The sequence below is a fragment of the Triticum urartu genome, chromosome 7A (genome assembly GCF_056163025.1).
Source record: "Triticum urartu cultivar PI428250 chromosome 7A, HENAU_Tu73, whole genome shotgun sequence".
In the NCBI taxonomy this organism is placed as follows: domain Eukaryota; kingdom Viridiplantae; phylum Streptophyta; class Magnoliopsida; order Poales; family Poaceae; genus Triticum; species Triticum urartu.
In genome coordinates, this window is record NC_141879.1 from 444,424,702 (window position 1) to 444,448,811 (window position 24,110).

The window sequence follows — 24,110 nt, forward strand, 5'->3', positions numbered from 1 at the left end:
TGAAGTGGTGAAAATACAAAGTCCATATCATGCCCTGTTTGGGCGACCGGCCTACGCCAAGTATATGGCACGACCCTGTTATGTATATTTGCAGCTCAAGATGCCGGGTCACAAGGGGACAATAACGGTTCACGGAAGCCGCAAAATCGCTTTGGAGTGCGAGGAAGGAGATGCGGCCTATGTAGAGTCGGTTTGTGCCACCGAGGAGCTGAAGTATTATAAGGACAATGTTGATCCGGCGGACATGACTCTATTAAAGAAGCCAACTACAGATCATGATCCGGCCCTGAAGTTCAAATTGGCAACAGAAACTAAGCTTGTTGACTTTGTACCTGGCGATTCGTCCAAGCAGTTCAGCATCAGTGCCAACTTGGATCCGAAATAGGAAAGCGCGCTCATCGAGTTCATCTGTGAGAATTGGGACATTTTTGCATGGAAGCCCTCTGACATGCCAGGTGTACCGAGGCAACTCACTGAGCACACCCTTAATGTGGATCCTAAATACAAACCGGTGAAACAGTTCCTCCGTCGGTTCAACGAAGAAAGAGCAAGGCGATTGGAGAAGAGGTAGCCAGGCTCTTAGCAGCTGGCTTTATTGTTGAAGTTTTTCACCCTGAGTGGCTTGCCAATCCGGTGGTGGTCCTTAAGAAAAACGGCACCTGGCGCATGTGTGTGGATTACACAGATCTTAATAAGGCTTGTCCAGCAGATCCTTTTGCCCTCCCCAGTATTGATCAAATTATTGATGCTATGGCGGGTTGTGAGCGTTTAAGTTTTTTGGATGCATATTCTGGCTATCATCAGATCAAAATGGCAATTAAGGACCAGGAGAAGACGGTGTTCATAACTCCCTTTGGAGCCTTCTGCTATGTGTCTATGCCCTTTGGGCTCAAGAGTGCCCAGGCAACTTATCAACGGTGTGTGCAAAATTGTCTTCACAAACAGATTGGCCGTAATGTACATGCTTACGTGGATGATATCGTGGTTAAATCCAGGGAGAAGGAGACTCTGATTGATGATTTGAAGGAAACCTTTGACAACCTGAGGACATACAAGATGATGCTTAATCCGGCAAGTGCGTCTTTGGTGTACCAGCGGGCAAGTTATTGGGTTTTCTGGTGTCCAATAGGGGAATTGAGGCTAATCTGGAGAAGATCACAGCCATCACCTCCCTGACTAAACCAAAGTGTATCAATGATGTTCAACGCCTGGCAGGCCGGATTGCCGCGTTAAGCCGGTTTATCAGTCGTCTTGGTGAGAAGGCAATCCCTTTGTATCAGATGTTGAAGAAGACGGATCAGTTCGTCTGGAGTTCTGCTGCTGATGAAGCATTTGAGGACTTAAAGCGGCAATTGTCCAATCCGCCTATGCTCGCCGCTCCCATTGACAAGGAGCCGTTACTGCTATATGTTGCTGCTAATGCTCGGGCGATCAGCGTGGCTATTGTGGTGGAGCGAAAGGAGGCAGGTAAGGAGCATCCGGTTCAACGTCCAGTCTATTTTATCAGCGAGGTACTCATTGAGTCCAAGCAAAGGTATCCGCATTGGCAGAAGCTGGTGTATGGAGTTTTTATGGCAAGCCAGAAGCTTAAACAATACTTCCAAGGGCACCCAATTACGGTGGTCAGTTCTGCTCCTTTGGGGGATATCATCCAGAACCGGGAAGCAACTGGCCGGATTGCCAAGTGGGCTATAGAGCTTGGGCCGCACGGTTTGAAGTATGTGCCTCGGACAGCGGTTAAGTCTCAAGCACTTGTTGATTTCATCAATGATTGGATGGAAATGCAAGCACCTCAAGAAAAGCCGGATCACACATATTGGACCATCCATTTTGACGGATCCAGGCAATTGGAAGGCTCGGGGGCTGGAGTCGTATTAACTTCCCCGCGAGGTGATAAGTTTTGTTACGTTCTTCGCTTAATGTTCCCTTGTACTAACAATGCAGCTGAGTATGAAGCCTTGCTCCACGGTCTCCGGATGGCTAAGGAGATGAATCTAAGTCGAGTTAAGTGCTTCGGTGACTCAGACCTTGTGGCTCAGCAAGTATCTGGCACTTGGGATTCCAAGGACCCACTCATGGCAGCATATCGTCGTGAGGTGGATATTGTTGCAGGTCACTTTAAAGGCTATCAGGTGGACCACGTGGACCGGTGGAAGAATGAAGCGGCGGACGCTTTAAGCCGTCTAGGTTCTCAGCGCAAACTGGTCCCGCCCAATGTTTTTCTGGATGTGCTGCACAACCCGTCGGTCAAGATCCTTGGTGAAGCGGATTTGGCTATTCCTGATCCGGAGGCTCAATTGGTGGCAGCCCTTCACGTTATTCCGGATTGGACGCTTCCTTACCTGGCGTACAAGAACCGGGGCGAGTTACCAGAGGATGGACTTTGGCCCAATAGATAATCCGGCGATCCAAGTCCATGACTATTATCAACGGTGAGTTGCATCATTGCAGTGTGTCAGGGGCGTTTCAACGCTATGTGTCTCCTGAAGAAGGCCGTGAAATTTTGCGTGAGATCCACGAAGGAGATTGTGGTCACCACGCCGGTTCAAAATCTCTGGTGGCTAGCCATGGCTTCTATTGGTTAACTGCTCATGCTGATGCGGAGGATCTGGTCAGACGATGTGATGGTTGCCAAAAGTTTTCAAGGCGTGCTCATGTACCGGCTCAAGAATTGAGAATGATTCCAATTACTTGGCCGTTTGTGACTTGGGGGCTGGATATGGTTGGGCCTTTCAAAAGGTCCAAAGATAAGAAGACCCACCTCCTGGTGGCGGTTGACAAGTTTACAAAATGGGTGGAGCCAGAACCTGTTAGCAAGTGTGATGCGGCCATGGCGGTTTAGTTCATCAAAAAAGTGATTTTCCGGTTTGGCTTTCCACACAGTATCATCACAGATAATGGTACCAATTTGTCCAAAGGTGCCATGAAGGAGTTCTGCGAACGAGAGCACATCCGGCTCGACGTTTCATCGGTGGCACATCCACAGTCCAATGGTCAAGCAGAAAGGGCTAATCAAGAGATCTTGAGAGGCATCAAGCCTCGTCTTATGGTTCCTTTGCAGAGAACACCGGGTTGTTGGGTAGAAGAATTACCATCTGTGTTATGGAGCATCAATACTACACCCAATAGATCAACAGGATACACACCGTTCTTCATGGTTTACGGAGCGGAGGCGGTTCTCCCCAGTGATATCCATCATGATTCACCCCATGTGGCGGCTTATGTTGAAGCAAACAATGAGACAGCACGGCAAGACGCTTTGGACCTGTTGGATGAAGAACGTGACATAGCAGCTGCCCGCTCGGTGATTTACCAACAGGATCTTCGTCGTTATCACAGTCGCCGAGTCAGAACCAGAACCTTTCAGGAAGGAGATTTGGTTCTTCGGCTCATCCAAGATCAGACTGATATGCATAAGCTATCCCCACCTTGGGAGGGGCCTTTCGTGGTCAGCAAGAATCTGCACAACGGGTCATACTATCTGATCGATATTCGAGAGCATAAGGACTCACGTACATCAGAGGAGGAGACCAACAGGCCGTGGAACATAGCTCATCTTCGGCCTTACTATACCTGAGCCATTGGCTCTACTTATGTACATATTACGACGATGTATATATTATGATTAAATATAATAAACCGGAACCTCAGCTAAAGCGGGGTATCTGTTCTTTTACGTCATGTGTGGTTACACGGAGTTGTTCTAAAGCGGCCTCCGGTTTACCCCTTGAGTTAGCTTTTAAAAAGCATCATGTTATATCACTTGGGGGTTTGGTCGTGTCCGAACCAATACAATACCTCTTGATAGGCGAGAGCCACCAGATCACTTGGGGACTTGGTCACGTCTGAACCAGTCATGCCTCTTGATCAGCCTAAGGCCACAGAATCACTTGGGGGCTTGGTCGAACCCGAACCATTGCCATGCCACTTGATTGGCATAAATGCCACGGTTTCATTTGGGGGCCTGGCTGACTAGAACCATAGTTACATCTATCGGGAGCTTGGTCGTGTTCGGCCATGGTAACGCCATCTGATTAGCTCAAATAAGCCTTTTTTTGCAAACGGTTTTGTCATTGCTTTTGCTTCACACTTTTCTTTGAAAGGTATTTCTTTCTTTTTATTGCATTTTTTAAACCGACAAAGTTTTCAACCGGTTCACACTGTCAATTGACGGAACACGGTTCATTTCAATCCGGAGACTATTTGCCTGGTTTGATCTTTTTTGTTAACATCCTCTTATGGAGTAACACGGTGTTTATTATAACCCGGCACAATTTACATAGTAAACCGACGTCATATATATATGGGAGCTGCTATCTCCTCCAACAGTGTGGGTTTATAAAACTCCGCTTCAAGATTGGCCAAGCCAACTTCACGCTCAACGATGGCAGGTATTATGTATCTCAAAAATTTGGTCATATACTTAAAAATTTCGGATGTTTTGATTTCATGTATGCAGACATCATATTCCGCCCGACGGTACAACTGCGGTGGCACTTGAAGATTTTTTATTGCAAAAAGTACTTTGGAAAGTTCATCACCCAAAGGAAGAGCAAGTGGCAGCGATTATGCACGAAGGCATATCAACATCAAAAGTATCAGCTAGCCTATTACAAGGCAACACGGTGCCCACAATAAGATCATTGTTTTTTGCAAAGGAGAAGCAGTTTTAAACCGGCTTCCGGTTCAAGCTTGGTCACCAGCCTGGCCTGATGGTTGTGGGTCATCCTGCGCCGCTTCAGCTTCAGTTTCTCTACCCAGCGGCTAGAAATCAACAGTTGTCCAGTCGATTCCCATTAATGCTTGAAAAACAGCTTCATCATGGATCAGCAACGACGGGTCATTATCGGGAGCGTAAGTATGCTTACGGATTGGAGGGATAAGATTTTCCGCTTCATGAATTGGTGCAACTATTCGCTTGTTTTGATTGTCATATTGGGCTTGATAATGAGACAAGTCTGCTTCTTCAGCCAATTGACAAGCTAGCGGACGCACCTCCCGGTTTATTGCTCGCAGATCCGCTTCACCAAATTCTGACCCGTCTTCCTTCAAGCTGGGATAGCCCTGAGCCGCTTCAATAGGATCAAAATCCGGCACCCAAGCTTTTGCCCGGATTAAGGCATTGATCGCACCGGTTCGAGCAGCAGATTTCTTCAGCTCTTCAACCCGGGCAGGAAGCACCGACAGTTTCATCAGAGTGTCCTGAATCAAGGTGGGCGCCGGCTTGTTGTGGGATGCAGTACAGATGATCCGCTGTGCACTAGTGTACAGTTGTTCGACCAACGTATAGGCAGCTTTCAATTTCTTCCGCACATCTGACCCCAAGTGACCAATGCGTGTCCCTGAAATATCATAAAGGGTTAACAAACCGGCAGCTCTATAAGACGGCAGAATCAGTTCAGAAGTCAAACCGGCTTACCAAAGATAGCACTGGTCATGGCATGCACGTGCCGCTTTATGCTGGTCAGTTCATCCACCACCGGTTTGAGTGCAGCCTCGGCACCTTCTGCTCATTTGATTAAAGCGGATTTTTCAGTGGCCCAATCCGCCCGCTTCTTCTTGAAGCTCTCCTTAAGCTCTTCCATGGCGCTTAAAGCGCTGGTTAATTCCTCTTTTGCTTGGAGGTTTCAGCTTGTTGGGATTTCAGATTATCTTGGAGGTCGGCGACTTGGCTTTCTTTCGTCTTCAGCTCAGCCTGCATGCAGACAGTTATATGATTTAGCAAAACGGTACAAGGACTGAAGTACCAACCACATAACAAGTTATGCACTTGGCACTTGGGGGCTAATGCATATTCGATCTTCATCTTTCAATTGCTTGCAAAGTCCCAAGATCAATACAAGTATTCAACTTGGCACTTGGGGGCTAATGGCTATTTGCTCGTATATATTCTAATGCGGCGATCTCAATTACTTAAAGTCCCGGTTTAACTACACTAAGTTGAACCGGCCCTTGGGGACTACACCAGCGAATTTCAAAGCATTAAGATTTGTATTAGTAAGTCCCGGTTTGAAAGAAGATTACAAACCGGTCCTCGGGGGCTAGGAGCGTCAACAAGAATTGAAATATACAAACAGGAAAGAGCATATGGAAGTTACCTCATATTTATCTTTCATCATATTTACCCGACCGGCTTCATAGTCACGACTGGTATACAGCCGGTTCAGGTAGCCGGAATGGATTTCTTGGGCGTTCGGAGTAGCATAAGTCGCCAGATCAGCATTCCACTTGCCTTTGCCAAAGGTAGCAAATTCCTCCTTGGCAGAATGTTTGGACAAAGCGACAGGATTGCTTGGCTCTGTATGGACAATGCCAGTAATGACGACCTCATCATCCTTGGTATCGCCGGTTTGCACTGGGGCTGTTGGCTTGTCAGTAGGCTTTGTTGGACCGGTGGATTTCTCAATCTGGATAGAGCTTGTGGGCTGATTGACAGGACTTGAGGTATCAATAGGACTCTCTTCAGCAACAAGATCGTCGTCTTGCCGCGGCGGATCATTGGGTATATCCTCAGGAATAGCCGCTTCAAGATCTGGTGTTTTGCCCGGTTCAAGGACGGCATCTTCTTCGGCCGCTTTGTCCAGACGAGCCTTCTTGCTTGGCCTAGGCTTGGCCCTGAAAGGAATAACAAAATCAAATACAACATATGTTCCAAGGCGATGTGCTGCAAATATTATGATAAGTATAGCTTACCTAAGCACCGTTTTGAGCGGTGGCAGCTGAGTAGCCGATGACTCGCCAGAAGATGAGTGGGAAGTAACCTGGTAATCGGAGTCAGATGGATTAAGAGGTTGACAAAAGTAGCCCGCTTTAGGACAAGCACTGACAAGCAAATTAGAGACCTCTAAACGGCGTTTCCGAACCGGATTGTTCGGTAAACCGGCGGAGGTAATTACCTGCCGCTGTGCCGGGTTGTGCGACGAGCTTCGTGCTGTTGGGTATTCATAAGAAATTTGGGATCCAAATAAGCAAGAGGATGAGAAAATTTAACTTTCCGGTTTGCCTGACGGATTTTCAGTGAAGGCAAAGGTTCTGAATCGGAAGAGAGAATAATTACCTCTGCAGCATCAGCATGGCTGGCTTCGGCATCATCCTGACAAAGATCATCATCAATAAGACGCATGAAGAATAAGCCAAGTGAGTCAAGCCCTACCTCAAGGTCCGGATTATCCACATCATCATCAGGAGCCGGGTTAGAGGATGCAGTGGTTCTTTTCCTGTGGGCAGTCTTCTTCACAGCTTTAGTCTTTTGTCGGGTTGCTCTTTCCGGTTTGTCTGGTTTTTCTAGTTTCTCCTGCGGCAGTTTCTTGCTCCAAAACGGGTCATTGCCCTGGTTACATAGACACTGATATTAAACAATGACCAGATATATCAATAGCAGATTTAGCAAAAAGAAAAATCAAACTCTTACAGCTGGCGGTTTGTTGGTGGCACAGAAGGGAAGCAGGCCGGTTTTAGCACAGATGTGTTCCGGTTCATTTAGCATCTTATTCACAGCCTCTGTGATTTCTTCATCGGTGAGCTGGATGTTGGAATGTCGTAGTGGGTCATCAACACTGCCAGTATACTCACACATCAAACCGGAGCGCTGACTAAGGGGCAGTATGCTCCATGATATCCAACAGCGGGCGAGATCAACCCCTGTTAAACCATTGGCCATAAAGGCTCTGAGCTTCGACAGTTGAGGAGCATATTTGCTTCTCTCCTAGGCAGTCAATCTTTGCGGAAAGGGGTGTGTATTGCTGAGCCGCTCCGGACGAAAGCCAGACAAGGGATTTTCACCAGCAGGGGAGGTGTCTTTGCAATAGAACCATGTTTGATTCCACTCTTTGGGGTGGCTATGCAGTTTGGCGTGAGGGTATGTGACCTCTTTCCTTTTCTGAATTGCCACACCACCCAACTCCGTATTGGAGCCGTCAGTAAACTCAGTACGACGGTTTAGATGGAAACAGTCTCTAAACAATTCCACTATGGGCTCCTCTTGAAAGAACGCCTCATAGAGCACTTGGAAGTGATACATGTTTGTAACAGAGTTGGGGCCAGTATCTTGTGGATGGAGTTGCAAATCGGCTAACATGTCCCGGTAAAATTTAGAACCGGGCGGCTTAAAGCCCCGGGCTAAGTGATCTACGAAAATGACGACCTCTCCTTCTTGAGGTGTGGGAGGGCATTCTTTGCTAGGAGCCCTCCAATGGATGGTATCTTTGCTTCCTAAGGCGCCGATCAGGACTAAATCGTCCAGTTGAGCCTCTGTGACGCGAGAAGGAACCCAGTTGCACTCATATACTTGCTTGGCCATGATGAAATCTACAAGGTAGATGATCCCGGTTCAAAAATGCATTGATTAAGGTACAGTGGTATGAGCAATGTGAAACCGGAGACTGACCTATCTAAACCGGAGTTTTATGAAGCAACAACAACTGTCGGTTCGACAAGGGGACTAATGGTATATAACGGTTTGGCAATTTTTTCTAAAAAGTTAAACCGCCTGATCTAAGCATTGAATCAGCTGAGATTGCGTATGAATAAGTATGCAGAAACAGATTTCACAAGATTTCTCTACAGCGTTGGATCTAAAGCAAGTTCAGAAAATAAGAAAAATATTCAAAAGCTCAAAGCAGAACAGTATTGAATCAATGGGCAGAAATATATGTGAGATCTATGGTCTTGGGCATGAAACTAAAGGCGGATACTAAAAGATACCGCTACACAGAGCAGGGGTTCACAGATGCATCCAGGAGCTAGTATATGAACACGAATAGGTGATGAACACTGCAAGAACACGAAACCCTAGAACAGATCTGTGTTGAGAAGAGCAGAAGGCTTACCAAAGTTGAGGAAGACGCGGAAGGTTGCCGCGGTGCTCTGGTGCGTTCAGGTTGATGCAGCGGCCAAGGTTGGTGCAGAAGTTGACGGTGGCGGCGGAGCTCTGAGACTGGCGACGCGAGGAAGACGAAGAAGAAAGGCATGAAGGGGAGAAAAGAAATGACCCTTCGGTCCTATTTATAAGGCAAAAGGACATGTGTCAGGCGCGACCATCAAGGGGCCACGAAACGGAGCTGTCGCCTCGATTTTCGCAGATCTATTAAACAAGGAAGCATAATGGATAAGCTTCGTTATGACAGGTGATGTCACTCCAGTTTACAGCAATCAGAGAAGATGACATCATGGCGGTTTACCAATTTGTGAGTAGATGTTGAAGATGAAGATTTTTGCTAAAGGATTGACATGAACATGTTCAAATCAATCTGGGGCCTAATGTTGGGGATATTATTACTGGGCGTAAACCGGCCTGTCTGGGCCGGATTAACTTCGTCAGTAGTTAAGTATGTTAAAGCCCAAGAAGGCAGATGAGGGCTCAAGGCCCATGGTCGGTTCAAGGCCTGTAGCCGTAAACCGGCGTTAGTAGTTAACTTGTATTGTAAGTTAGGAATAAGTAGAGATCAAACCGGACACATCTATGAGCCGGTATTGGGACTCTGTGAACCGACGGGCGTCACCCGTGTATATAAGGGGACGACCCGGCGGCGGTTCAAGGACGACAGACAACAACTCGAGACATAGGCGAAGCTTGTTTGCTCCCTAGTCATCGAAACCCCATCAATTCCATCACAACTAGACGTAGGCTTTTACCTTCATCGAAGGGGCCGAACTAGTATAAACTCTCTTGCGACCCTGTGTCCGCTTTAACCCCTTCAAGCTAACCCGTCACGATGGCTCCACGACTAAGTCCTTTCTCTAAGACATCTGCCGTGACAAAACCACGACAATATGCATCACACGATCTCAGATTCATCTATTCAACCAACACATAGAACCTCAAAGAGTGCCCCAAAGTTTCTACCGGAGAGTCAAGACAAAAACATGCGCCAACCCCTATGCATAGGTTCATGGGCGGAACCCGCAAGTTGATCACCAAAACATACATCAAGTGAATCACGTGATATCCCATTGTCACCACAGATACGCACGACAAGACATACATCAAGTGTTCTCAAATCTTTAAAGACTCAATCCGATAAGATAACTTCAAAGGGGAAACTCAATCCATTACAAGAGAGTAGAGGGGGAGAAACATCATAAGATCCAACTATAATAGCAAAGCTCGCGATACATCAAGATCGTACCACCTCAAGAACACGAGAGAGAGAGAGATCAAACAAATAGCTACTCGTACATACCCTCAGCCCCGAGGGAGAACTACACCCTCCTCGTCATGGAGAGCACCGGGATGATGAAGATGGCCACCGGAGAGGGGTTGCCCCCTCCAACAGGGTGCTGGAACGGGTCTAGATTGGCTTTCGGTGGCTACGGAGGCTTCTGGCGGCGGAACTCCCGATATATTGTGCTCCCGTATGTTTTAAGGGTATATGGAGATATATAGGCGGAAGCAGTACGTCAGGGGAGCCACGAGGGGCCCATGAGGGTGGAGGGCGCGCCTAGGGGGGTGGGCGCCCCCCTACCTCGTGGCCTCCTCGAAAGCTTCCTTGACGTGGACTCCAAGTCTCCCGGGTTGCTTTCCTTTCAAAAATAAGTTCCGTGAAGTTTCAGGTCAATTGGACTCCGTTTGATTTTCCTTTTCTGCGATACTCTAAAACAAGGAAAAAAACAGAAAGTGGCACTGGGATCTGGGTTAATAGGTTAGTCCCAAAAATCATATAAGATAGCATATAAATGCATATAAAACATCCAAGGTTGATAATATAATAGCATGGAACAATCAAAAATTATAGATACGTTGGAGACGTATCACTCATACACATAGACATACTCTAATTAGACTCCTGAGTTATCATTTGATCCTCTATTCGGCTTTTCTTCACGAACGCCGAACAGAGCATCAGGGGCTACTATCTATGCGGTAATATTTTCTTATATTTTGAATGCTTACCTCAAAGCCTGTTAGGAGGCCGGCGCAAGCTTTGGTCAGTCCGTTTTTGGCAGACTGAACCTTCTCGACCACCGCACTTATGATAGTGTGGTGCTCTTCTGCGAGGGAAGCGTTGCGAAGTGCTTCCAGCAGGGTGTCTGGTGCCTCTGGTTGGACAGAGGACACCGTCATGGATGGTTGGCCCCCCTTAATGGGGGACCGCCTGCCGGGGTCCGGAACCATCGAAGGTTCCGGCGTAGTGTCCAGCTGGGGCCCGAACTTGAAGCCCGTAGGAGCCTCGCTCCCTTGGTACCCAGGGTCCAGGAGGTCGCCGTGAGGCGCCCCCAGGATCACCTTCCCTTGGCTCGGTGCCTTTTGAGACAACACCTCGGCGTTGTCCGTAGGGCGAGGGGTGGAAGCCGTCGGAGGAGAACTGCTGTTCATATCCGATGAGTCCAAAGAGCCGCTCGACGAGGGTACGTCGAGAGGAGCTCGGGACGGACTGCATAATCATGTTCGGCATGAGGAAAGGCAGTACAATAAAACATACCATAAAGCACTATGGTGTCCGGACACTTACGACTTCGCCAGGGGCTTGTCCCTGGGTAGCCACTCGTCGCCGATGTCGGCGGCCGTCGTGGCACAGTCCGGAGGGAGGGTCTTTCCCTTATTGGACCCTTCGGCCTCTCCGGATGGGTCGGCCTTCCTTTTCTTGTCTCCCCCGGCTGGGGGGGGGGAAGAGCTTTTCTCCTCCTCCTTGTTTCCGTGGGAGGAGTGCGCGTCGGAGTCATCGGACGGCGAGCCCGATGTAACCTTGCGCCGGAGACCCCTTCGGGTCCCCGTGGCCTTCTTCTTGGCCTTCTTTTCCGGCACCTTTGTAACATCCCAAATTTTCAATTTGGAATGTTATACATTAGATCATCATGCATATCATATTTTATTTGCTTTTGGTTTTGATCCTAGAAAATCCTAAGCAACTCAAGGACCCACGGAGAGAGTTGGGGATTTCGTTATTTACATATTTGAGTTTTCTCAAATTTTGTAAATAGGATCATTTGATTTTATTTATTTTATCATCAATTATTTCTATTACAAAAATATGAGAGAGGGAATAAAATGACTTTCCCACAATATAGAAATATTGAGGATTTAATAAAAAATCAAATAAGATTTATTTCGGAGTTTTTCGGTTTTTTATTTGAATTTAGGAAAAATGCGCGTTTTTCAAAATTGAATTTAGGGCCCAATTAAATGTTCACTTTATCGGGCTTGATTTTAGAAGCCCGGGAAAATTTATTTCGGGATTTTTGGAGTCCGTTTAGTATTTCTTTTTATTTTATTTCCGAGCGTAATTATTTAAAAAGAAAAAAAAAAGCGAAACCGACTATGGGCCGTACTCGGCCACGACTCTGCCTGGCCGGGGCCTTTATAAGCCGGGGCAAGCCAGCCCGAAGGCCAGCCGCCCCGAAACCCTAGGCCCAGCCGCCGCCAGGAGCCACCGCCGCCAGCAGCCGCCGCCGCCGCCCCGCCGCCGATCCGCCGGAGCCACGCGTCGCCCGAGGTTCGCTGCCCTCGAAATCCGTGCCGTTTTTTTAGAAAAAAAATTCCGTTCGTCGTTTTTCTTTTTCGTCGGATTTTTCCGCGGTTATTTTCTGATCGCGATTTCTGATCCGATTTTCGTTTTAGTATAACTTTTCGCTCGTTTATCGGAATCAGGCGATTCAAGCGCCTGGAGTTTCGTCTCGAAACCCTCTTTCCGAATAATCAACTAACACAAGTTTTTGCTACTGTAAAATTTGACTTAGATCCAGATTACTAGAATGAAGTTTTTTTGTTTCGCCGTTTGATTTCTTTTGCTTCGTTCGATTTGATTCTTTTTGCAAACCAGGGTTCTTAAGTTGAACTTTCTGGTTAGATCTTCTATTTGAGTTTTACCTATGCATTAGATGAGTACTTATTGTATGCTTGTTTGTTGTCTGCGATAGAATACCCGGAGTGCGCCGCCTGTTACTTTGAATCTCTAGGTTTCGCGGATCATCAGCAAGGCAAGTAACACTTTGATCATACCTTTTTCTACAACCCAGTTTTATTGCATTAGATCAATCCTCACACATTGCATGATTAGGATCTAATTAAATTGTGGGATGGGAAGTAGATGAGGTAGTACCTATTACCTGTTTATTATCAAACCTTTGGGAGTTACTTCTACGTTTGCTTATTATGCCATGCTATGCTAGTAGACGTGGATTGGGTGAGTGATATCCATGACAGATGTGAGATTGATAATTAATGGTTTATCTAAGGTGGCAACCCAAACACACATCTGGGTGGATTGAGGCACCTGGGTATTCCAGGACTTGCCTGTTTTTCTTTTGGACTGCCACCCAGGCTGAAAGGGATCATGAGATTATTCATACTAGAAACTTCTGTGTGGAGCCACAAGCCATTATGGGCTCTGGCATAGTTGATTAAGTTGTGCGAACTCTTACAGTGGTAGACTAGCAGATGTAGGGGATGTAGGTGGTACGGTCAAATGTGTTACCTCGCCAGCATATTCCATGTGCTGACCCGTTCTCGGGCTGCAACGTTAATGTTGCAGACTTTTCAGACAATGAATAAGGAGTTTTTAGGTCGTGGTTCTATACTCAGTGATGCCGTTGGAGTTGATGGACTCACTTATCTTCCAAGCCTTCCGCTGTTATCGTTATTAGATGGCCTTAAGCCATATTTATTGTAATAAGTTCTCTTTTGAGACACTCGATGTAATAAGTGTGTGATTGCTACTCTGCTATAAATCCTTCGAGTACTGTGTGGTGTCAGCATTACTGATCCAGGGATGACACCAGAGCACAGAGATCAGACTGTTTGAGGTCTGGTCGCTACAGAGATGGTATCAGAGCACACGCTGACTGTAGGACACGACCACTAAGCTAAAGACCTAGATCACTACTCACTCTCTTCTCTTCTGACCTCTCATCTTTTCTACTCTTTAGGATGGCGGATGCAAGGTACAAGTTCACACAACTAGATGAAGATACACCCTTTGGACGCCACTTGAAGGAAGTCACTAGATACCTGAACATAGGAGTACCAAGCTTCATGGGAACCTACAACGCCAATTTACCTGAAGAAGAGCGCTGGATGATTCAAGTTCAAGTTCCAGGAAGGACGTTCATGCCAGTCACTGAGCCCATAGAGTTTTCTTTTGATGCACCAACTTGGAGTCTAGGAAAGAGTATGGCAGCTCACATCGCCATGGGACGCATTGGAGAAGTCTACCGCAAGGATCTCAAGGATACTATCTACCAGATTTGTGGGAGCCGAGATGAACACTGGGAGATGATCAGCACCAGGAAAGATAGATCAATTGCAGCTTTTATCCAGGAGTTAAACCATCACATTCGACGATAGGAGAATCAGATGTGCGCCGACATGATAGATCTGAAGAAGGCTAAGACTAGAATCAAAGAACTGGAGGAAGAACTCAAGGCTACACGCGAAGATTATGAAGAAGAAATTGAAGTATTGGTGGAGAAGAATGACGATCTGATCAAGAAGATTGGAGTATTTATGGGAGGCCCGACACCAGTAGATGAAGACAAAGAACCCAAGGAGATTAGCCCGGAACACTACATCATCATTGACGGCACCGACTCGGAACAAGATAGTAGCAATGATGACTATGTTGATGAAGCAGGAGCCAATATCATGGAGTCTACAACCGTAGAATATTTCTAGTAGACCACCTCATCAGTAGTAGTAGTCCACCATGTAAATATAGTAGTCCGAGCACTTTGCGATAGCTAGATCGATTGTATGCCTTTGTTTGATTGAATAAAGTGAATTGTTTGCTTTTGCCTCATGTGCATATGGGTAGTGTTTTCTCCTTAGACCCCCTCTATTCTTATATCTCATCTTTTCTAAACCCTCAGATGCCTCCGAGACGTGACCCCGGATTTGCCTTTCCGCCGGAGCTCACCCAGTTGATCCAGCAGCAGAACACCTTGATGCAGTTGCTAGTTCAGAATCAGAATCAGGGGAACAACAACAACAACCCACCACCACCACCACCACCTGTTGACCACTTAGCCCGTTTTCTTAGGCTGAATCCGCCGGTGTTTTCTAGTAGCACCGAGCCGATAGTAGCAGATGATTGGCTCCGCAAGACAGCTAGGGAGTTGACCACAGCAGGATGCACAGATGCGGAGAAGGTGAAGTTTGCCGCACATCAGTTAGAAGGACCCGCAGCATCCTGGTGGGAGAATTTCACAGCCACCTTCCTAGTCGACACTGTCACATGGGACCAGTTTCAGCAGGCTTTTTGTACTGCCCATGTTTCAGCAGGAGCAATGTCCATGAAGAAGCGTGAGTTTCGTAACTTGCGCCAAGGAGGACGGACAGTTGGCCAGTATATGGAGGAGTTTAGTAAGCTAGCACGCTATGCCCCAGATGACGTTGCTACGGATGCAGCTAAGCAGGAGAAATTCCTGGAAGGACTGAATGATGAGTTGAGTATGCAGTTGATGGTAGCCACCTTCAACAACTACCAGGAGTTGGTAGACCGTGCTCTTATGATTGAAGGGAAGCAGCAGCAAATTGAGAACCGCAAGAGGAAGTATGGATAAGGAAAGTATAATTCAGGAGCTCAGCAGAAGCCACGCTTTACCCCTAGACCGGGAGGACATTTTCAGCATACCCATGGAGTAGGTAGCTCGCACAATCACAATGGCACCAAGAATGGTAATGGGAATGGAGGAAGCAATGGACAGAACCGCAACACCCCATCAACCCCAGCCAAGAGAGATCTGAGTCAGGTCACCTGTTTCAAGTGTTCCAAGACCGGACATTTTGCCAATGAATGTCCTGAAGGCCAAAACGGCAATGGAAGCTCTGGAAAGAAGCCGAACCCTTTCAACAGGGGACGGGTGAACCACGTTAATGTGGAGGAGGTTGAAGCTCAGCCCGATGCAGTAATAGGTAAGTTTTTGGTTAAGTCATTTACTGCACTCGTTCTTTTTGATACTGGTGCACCGCATTCATACATCTCAAGGGGATTTGTGGATAAGTATAACCTACCAACCCAAGCCCTTAGGTCACCCATGTTAGTAACCTCGCCAGGAGCAGAGTATGTGGCTAGTCTATGGTGTGATCGGTTACCATTAAGGATTGGTAACTATGTTTTTCCCTCAGACCTAGTAGTATTGGAATCTCAAGGATTGGATGTGATATTAGGCATGGATTGGTTATCAAAGTATGAAGGGAATATTGAGTGTGCTAGTAAGTCAATTTTGCTTACCATACCAGAAGGGAGAAGGATCAAGTATGTATCCCGGCATGCGCCAAACAGGACACAAGTAAATTCCTTATCAGGAGTTGTGCAGGAGGAAGTACTAGTGGTAAAGGATTTTCCTGATGTATTTCCCGAAGAATTGCCAGGCATGCCACCGGATAGAGACATTGAGTTTTTGATTGAGCTTTTGCCAGGCACTAGGCCAATATCGAAGAGACCATATAGGATGCCAGCAAAAGATTTGGTGGAAATTAAGAAGCAGATTAAGGAGTTACTGGATAAAGGTTACATTCGCCCAAGTTCTTCGCCTTGGGGATCACCAGTACTTCTAGTGGAGAAGAAGGATGGATCGTTAAGAATGGTTGTTGACTATCGAGGATTGAACGAAGTAACAATCAAAAACAAGTACCCGCTACCAATGATCAATGATATGTTTGATCGATTGCAAGGAGCTAAAGTATTTTCCAAGATCGATTTGCGATCAGGATACCACCAGTTGAAGATTCGAGAACGGGATATTCCGAAGACAGCTTTTACCACTAGGTATGGGCTGTATGAGTATACCGTTATGTCATTTGGTCTGACTAACGCGCCTGCCTATTTTATGAACATGATGAACAAAGTGTTTATGGAGTTTTTGAATAAGTTCGTCGTAGTGTTCATTGATGATATCCTGGTATATTCGAAGAATGAAGAGGAGCATAAGGAGCATTTGCGTTTGGTACTTGGAAAGCTCAGAGAACACCAATTATATGCCAAGTTCAGCAAATGTGAGTTTTGGTTGAAGGAAGTAGGATTCCTCGGACACGTTATATCCGGAGAAGGTATAGAAGTAGATCCCGCTAAAGTTGAAACCGTGACCAAGTGGGAAGCCCAACAACAGTTGGAGAGATCCGGAGTTTTCTTGGACTCGCAGGATACTACCGGAGATTTATTGAGAATTTTTCAAAGATTGCGAAGCCTATGACGGAGTTGCTGAAGAAGGATACTAAGTTCAAATGGACTGAGGAGTGTGAGGCTAGTTTACAGGAATTGAAGAACCGTTTGGTTACGTCACCAGTGTTGATTTTGCCAGATCAAACCAAGGATTATGAGGTGTATTGCGACGCTTCACGTCGAGGACTTGGAGCCGTGCTTATGCAGGAAGGAAGAGTTGTTTCGTATGCTTCACGACAACTGAAGCTTCACGAATTGAATTATGCCACGCATGATTTGGAGTTAGCAGCTATAGTGCATGCATTGAAGACATGGAGACATTTCCTCATTGGAAATCATTGTGAGGTGTACACGGATCATAAGAGTTTGAAGTACATTTTCACGCAGAAGGAGTTGAACCTCAGACAAAGGAGATGGTTGGAGCTCATCAAGGATTATGATATGAGATTGCATTATCATCCTGGGAAGGCTAATGTAGTAGCTGATGCATTAAGCCGCAAGAGCCATGTCAATACACTAATGACGGAAGAAATACCAAAGGAGTTAGCAGAAAATCTTCGTGAACTAAGTTTGGAAATGGTTCCGAGAGGCTATGTAGCAACGTTGGAAATTCAGTCAACTTTGATGGACAAAATCAGGAAAGCTCAGAAGACTGACAAGGAGATTGCTTCCATAAAGGAGAAAATGAAAGAAGGAAAAGCTAAAGGATTTCGTGAGGATGAGCACGACACCCTATGGTTTGAAGACCGTGTTTATGTACCCAATGACCCGAAGATCAGAAAGTTGATTCTACAAGAGGCACATGATTCACCGTATTCGATTCACCCAGGAAATACCAAGATGTATTTGGATTTGAAGGATATTTTCTGGTGGACCGGAATGAAGAAGGATATTGCGGAGTATGTAGCAGTTTGTGATGTATGTCAGAGAGTAAAGGCAGAGCATCAGAAACCAGCAGGATTGTTGCAACCATTGCCGATACCCGAATGGAAGTGGGATAAGCTAGGCATGGATTTTATCATGGGATTACCAAGGACTCGTTCAGGCTATGACTCGATTTGGGTTGTAGTTGATCGATTGACGAAGGTAGCTCATTTCATCCCAGTAAAGACCACTTACACCAGTGCTAAGTTGGCAAAGATATACATGACCAGGATCGTATGTTTGCATGGAGTTCCGAGGAGCACCGTATCAGATAGAGGAACCCAGTTTACCTCAAAGTTCTGGAAGCAGTTGCATGAGACTTTGGATACTAGGCTAGAATTTAGTACAGCTTTTCATCCGCAGACAGATGTACAGACCGAGAGAGTCAATCAGATTTTGGAGGATATGCTGAGAGCTTGTGCGCTAGATTACGGATCTAGTTGGGACGATAATTTGCCATATGCAGAGTTCTCTTACAATAATAGCTATCAGACCAGTTTGAAGATGGCCCCTTTCGAAGCTCTGTACGGAAGGAGGTGCAGGACACCGTTGTCATGGGACGAAATTGGAGACCGCCAGTTGTTTGGACCAGATCTGATTAAAGAGTCTGAACAGAAGGTGAAGTTGATTCGCGATAGGCTCAAGGTAGCCCAGTCCAGGCAGAAGAGCTACGCAGATTCTAAAGGCAAGGAGACAGTTTACGAAGTCGGAGATAGAGCTTATCTTCGAGTATCCCCACTTCGAGGGATTAAGCGCTTTGGAGTTAAGGGGAAGTTAGCGCCACGATTTGTAGGGCCATATCGAGTTTTGGAGCGTATGGGAGAAGTGGCCTACAAGTTGGAATTGCCAGAAGGATTGATAGGAGTTCATGATGTGTTCCACGTTTCTCAGTTGAAGAAGTGTCATGCGGAGATGACTGACATACCTTTGAGAGACACAGTGCCATTAGAAGCAATTCAGTTGGATAACAATTTGACCTATGAGGAGAAACCAGTCAAGATTCTCGAGTTTGCCAGCCGAGTCACTCGCAGCAAGGTTATCAAGTTTTGCAAAGTTCGGTGGAGCCACCACACGGAGGATGAAGCCACCTGGGAGCGAGAGGAAGATTTGCTCAAGGACCACCCTCACCTATTTTCTAGCCAACCCGAATCTCGAGGGCGAGATTCATCTTAAGGGGGGTAGGTTTGTAACATCCCAAATTTTCAATTTGGAATGTTATACATTAGATCATCATGCATATCATATTTTATTTGCTTTTGGTTTTGATCCTCGAAAATCCTAAGCAACTCAAGGACCCACGGAGAGAGTTGGGGATTTCGTTATTTACATATTTGAGTTTTCTCAAATTTTGTAAATAGGATCATTTGATTTTATTTATTTTATCATCAATTATTTCTATTACAAAAATATGAGAGAGGGAATAAAATGACTTTCCCACAATATAGAAATATTGAGGATTTAATAAAAAAATCAAATAAGATTTATTTCGGAGTTTTTCGGTTTTTTATTTGAATTTAGGAAAAATGCGCGTTTTTCAAAATTGAATTTAGGGCCCAAATAAATGTTCACTTTATCGGGCTTGATTTTAGAAGCCCGGGAAAATTTATTTCGGAATTTTTGGAGTCCGTTTACTATTTCTTTTTATTTTTTTCCGAGCGTAATTATTTAAAAAGAAAAAAAAAAGCGAAACCGACTATGGGCCGTACTCGGCCAGGACTCCGCCTGGCCGGGGCCTTTATAAGCCGGGGCAAGCGAGCCCGAAGGCCAGCCGCCCCGAAACCCTAGGCCCAGCCGCCGCCAGCAGCCGCCGATCCGCCGGAGCCACGCGTCGCCCGAGGTTCGCCGCCCTCGAAATCCGTGCCGTTTTTTTAGAAAAAAAAAATTCCGTTCGTCGTTTTTCTTTTTCGTCGGATTTTTCCGCGGTTATTTTCTGATCGTGATTTCTGATCCGATTTTCGTTTTAGTATAACTTTTCGCTCGTTATCGGAATCAGGCGATTCAAACGCCTGGAGTTTCGTCTCGAACCCTCTTTCCGAATAATCAACTAACACAAGTTTTTGCTACTGTAAAATTTGACTTAGGTCCAGATTACTAGAACGAAGTTGTTTTCTTTCGCCGTTTGATTTCTTTTGCTTCGTTCGATTTGATTCTTTTTGCAAACCAGGGTTCTTAAGTTGAACTTTCTGGTTAGATCTTCTATTTGAGTTTTACCTATGCATTAGATGAGTACTTATTGTATACTTGTTTGTTGTCTGCGATAGAATACCCGGAGTGCGCCGCCTGTTACTTTGAATCTCTAGGTTTCGCGGATCATCAGCAAGGCAAGTAACACTTTGATCATACCTTTTTCTACAACCTAGTTTTATTGCATTAGATCAATCCTCACACATTGCATGATTAGGATCTAATTAAATTGTGGGATGGGAAGTAGATGAGGTAGTACCTATTACCTGTTTATTATCAAACCTTTGGGAGTTACTTCTACGTTTGCTTATTATGCCATGCTATGCTAGTAGACGTGGATTGGGTGAGTGATATCCATGACAGATGTGAGATTGATAATTAATGGTTTATCTAAGGTGGCAACCCAAACACACATCTGGGTGGATTGAGGCACCTGGGTATTCCAGGACTTGCCTGTTTTTCTTTTGGACTGCCACCCAGGCTAAAAGGGATCATGAGATTATTCATACTAGAAACTTCCGTGTGGAGCCACAAGCCATTATGGGCTCTGGCATAGTTGATTAAGTTGTGCGAACTCTTACAGTGGTAAACTTGCAGATGTAGGGGATGTAGGTGGTACGGTCTACCCGATCGTAAGGTGCTAGCGCTTCTGAAAGACTATGTCTCGGTCATCCGTCTTCTCAAACACCATGTAGTGCAAGAAAACAAACGGAGGCGATCGAGTCTTGTGGGGAAAAGTGCGCAAACCTCTGCAGAGTGTAATAAACTAATCATGGTTAGCCGTGTCCCCGGTTATGGACATCTTGAGTATCTAGTACCTGGATTATCATGTGAATCTCAACATGTTACTCTAAAGTTAATTTTGTTGGGTTTAATGATGTTATTTTAATTGGGATTGAGAATGCTGTCAACCATTCTCAATGTTTAACAACCACCATGATAGTAATTAAATTCATTCCTTTGAAGTAGGGAAAAATTGGCTTTACGCAAAAACTGTAACCATAGAGCTTTCCACCAGCCAAATATGCATATAGTATAGCTGTTGCATTCCATTACTCTCTATGTGTTACCTTGCCAGCATATTCCATGTGTTGACCCGTTCTCGGGCTGCAACGTTAATGTTGCAGACTTTTCAGACAACGAATAAGGAGTTTTTAGGTCGTGGTTCTATACTCAGTGATGCCGTTGGAGTTGATGGACTCACTTATCTTCCAAGCCTTCCGCTGTTATCGTTATTAGATGGCCTTAAGCCATATTTATTGTAATAAGTTCTCTTTTTAGACACTCGATGTAATAAGTGTGTGATTGCTACTCTGCTATAAATCCTTCGAGTACTGTGTGGTGTCAGCATTACTGATCCAGGGATGACACCGGAGCACAGAGATCAGACTGTTTGAGGTCTGGTCGCTACAACCTCGTAAGGTGCCGGAGTCAGCATCTTCATTAGAAGAGCGTCTGCAGGATCTTCGGGCAGGGTGGCTGGGCAATCAAGCTGCTCCGCTATCTCTATCCAGTCATGTTAATGACATGAAAGCTTAGATCCAGCACATAACTAAACCAGGGCGAATAAATACCCTGAGAGACATAAAAGCCTACCGGATGGGCGCGGTGCTTTGCGCTGAGTCTGTGGTCCTCGGTAAGGGAGGGAGGCATCTCGGTGCCCTTGAACAGCACCCTCCAGACATCCTCATGCGTCGTGTCGTAGAGCTCTCGCAGCATCTGGTGCTTGGCCGAGTCGAACTCCCACAAAACAAATGCCCGTCGTTGGCACGGAAGGATCCGGTGGAAGAGCATAACCTCGACCATGTTGACGAGCTTGATTTTCTGTTCGTCATGTTCTGGATGCAGGTCTGGAGTCCGGTCAGCTCTACCGCGGAACCCCAGGTCAGGCCCTTCTTTTTCCAGGAGGTGAGCCGCAACGGCATTCCGCATCGAGATTTGGGGGCCGCCGCCCAGTTGGACTCGCGCGGCTCGGTGATATAGAACCACCCCGATTGCCACCCCTTTATGGTATCCACGTAGGTGCCCTCGAGCCAGGTGACATTAGACATCTTGCCCACCATGGCGCCTCCGCACTCTGCTTGCTGGCCACCCACCACCTTCGGTTTGACATTGAAGGTTTTCAGCCATAGGCCGAAGTAGGGCCTGATGCGGAGGAAGGCCTCTCACATGACAATAAACGCCGAGATGTTGAGGATGAAATTGGGGGCCAGATCATGAAAATCCAGCCTGTAGTAGAACATGAGCCCGCGGACAAACGGGTGGAGAGGAAATCCCAGTCTGCGGACGAAATGGGTAAGAAAAACTACCCTCTCATGGGGTTCGGGCATGGGGACGATCTGCCCCGCATTCGGCAGCCGGTGCACGATATCCGCGGCCAAGTATCCGGCTTCCCGTAACTTTTTGATGGTCTCCTCCGTGACGGAGGAGAACCATCCACTTGCCTCCTGCTCCGGACATGATTGGAGTGGTTCGAGAAGAAGAACGCGAGCTTGGGCGCTAGAGCTCGAGTGTGCGGGAATGGGTAAGCGAGAAGGAAGAAGGCGTGGGTGAAAAAAGTAAATCTTTGTCCCTTTATAAGGGTGGAGGAGGCTATGAGTCTCCCCACTTGCCTGGCAAAAACCGCTTATTCCCCAGGCGCCATAATTGATGGCGCGGTTGGGTTACCCACGCCCGTATTGATGAGAATCCCGTGATAAGGGGAACACGATCTCTGCTTTGACAAGACGTATTGAGAAAATCGCCTCGCGATATGTGCGGAGCTGGTTGAGAAAAGCTGTTCGAATAATAACCGGGCCATGGTGTGATGTCATGCTGTCAAAACGTGTCAGTAGATTAGATTTGTGGAAATATTATTCTTTCTACGGTGGTATGTGGAACTTATTTTGCAGGGTCGGACACTATCCTCATATTCAAACTCTTCCATGGTGTATTCGGAGGAGGAACGCGCCTTGCAATGCCGAAGACAATACTGCGCGCCGGACTCATCGTCATTGAAGCCTAGTTCAAGGGCTACTAAGGGAGTCCTGGATTAGGGGGTCTCCGGACAGACGGACTATATCCTTTGGCCGGACTGTTGGACTATGAAGATACGAGATTGAAGACTTTGTCCCGTGTCCGGATGGGACTCTACTTGGCGTGGAAGGCAAGCTAGGCAATACGGATATGTATATCTCCTCCTTTGTAACCGACCTTGTGTAACCCTAGCCCCCTCCGGTGCCTATATAAACCAGAGGGTTTTAGTCCGTAGGACAACATACAATCATACCGTAGGCTAGCTTTTAGGGTTTAGCCTCTCTGACCTCGTGGTAGATCAACTCTTGTAATACTCATATCAAGAACAATCAAGCAGGACGTAGGGTATTACCTCCATCAAGAGGGCCCGAACCTGGGTAAACATCATGTCCCCTGCCTCCTGTTACCATCCGCCTTAGACGCACAGTTCGGGACCCCCTACTCGAGATCCGCCGGTTTTGACACCGACAGCGGGGCTCGCGCTCTAAGTCCACAACCTTCGTGTCGGATTGTCCTATTTTTCGTTGATTAGGGTCTTGTGACCAGTTATAACACACACAAAGAGGATATATAGTTCAGATGGAATCACCCCTTTGTAGAAAAGCTAGGGGTAGACGTTTCTGGGCTTACCGAACAGGGAACTCATAAAATCGCGTGAATTGGGTCAGAACAACTTATCCTTTTGCGTGTTATACTAATATGGGTACGCTATAGGGTGTGAACAGGCTAAGGTAACACCATAACTTTAAAGTGGACATAAATTGAGGGCATCGAAAGTGCAATTAAAACTAGCCGGGAGAGAATGGGTGAGCAAGAGAGGGGAAAGAAATAAAATACAAAATAAGTAAACATGAATGCAATGGAAATATCAAAAAGTCAAATTTGCATATC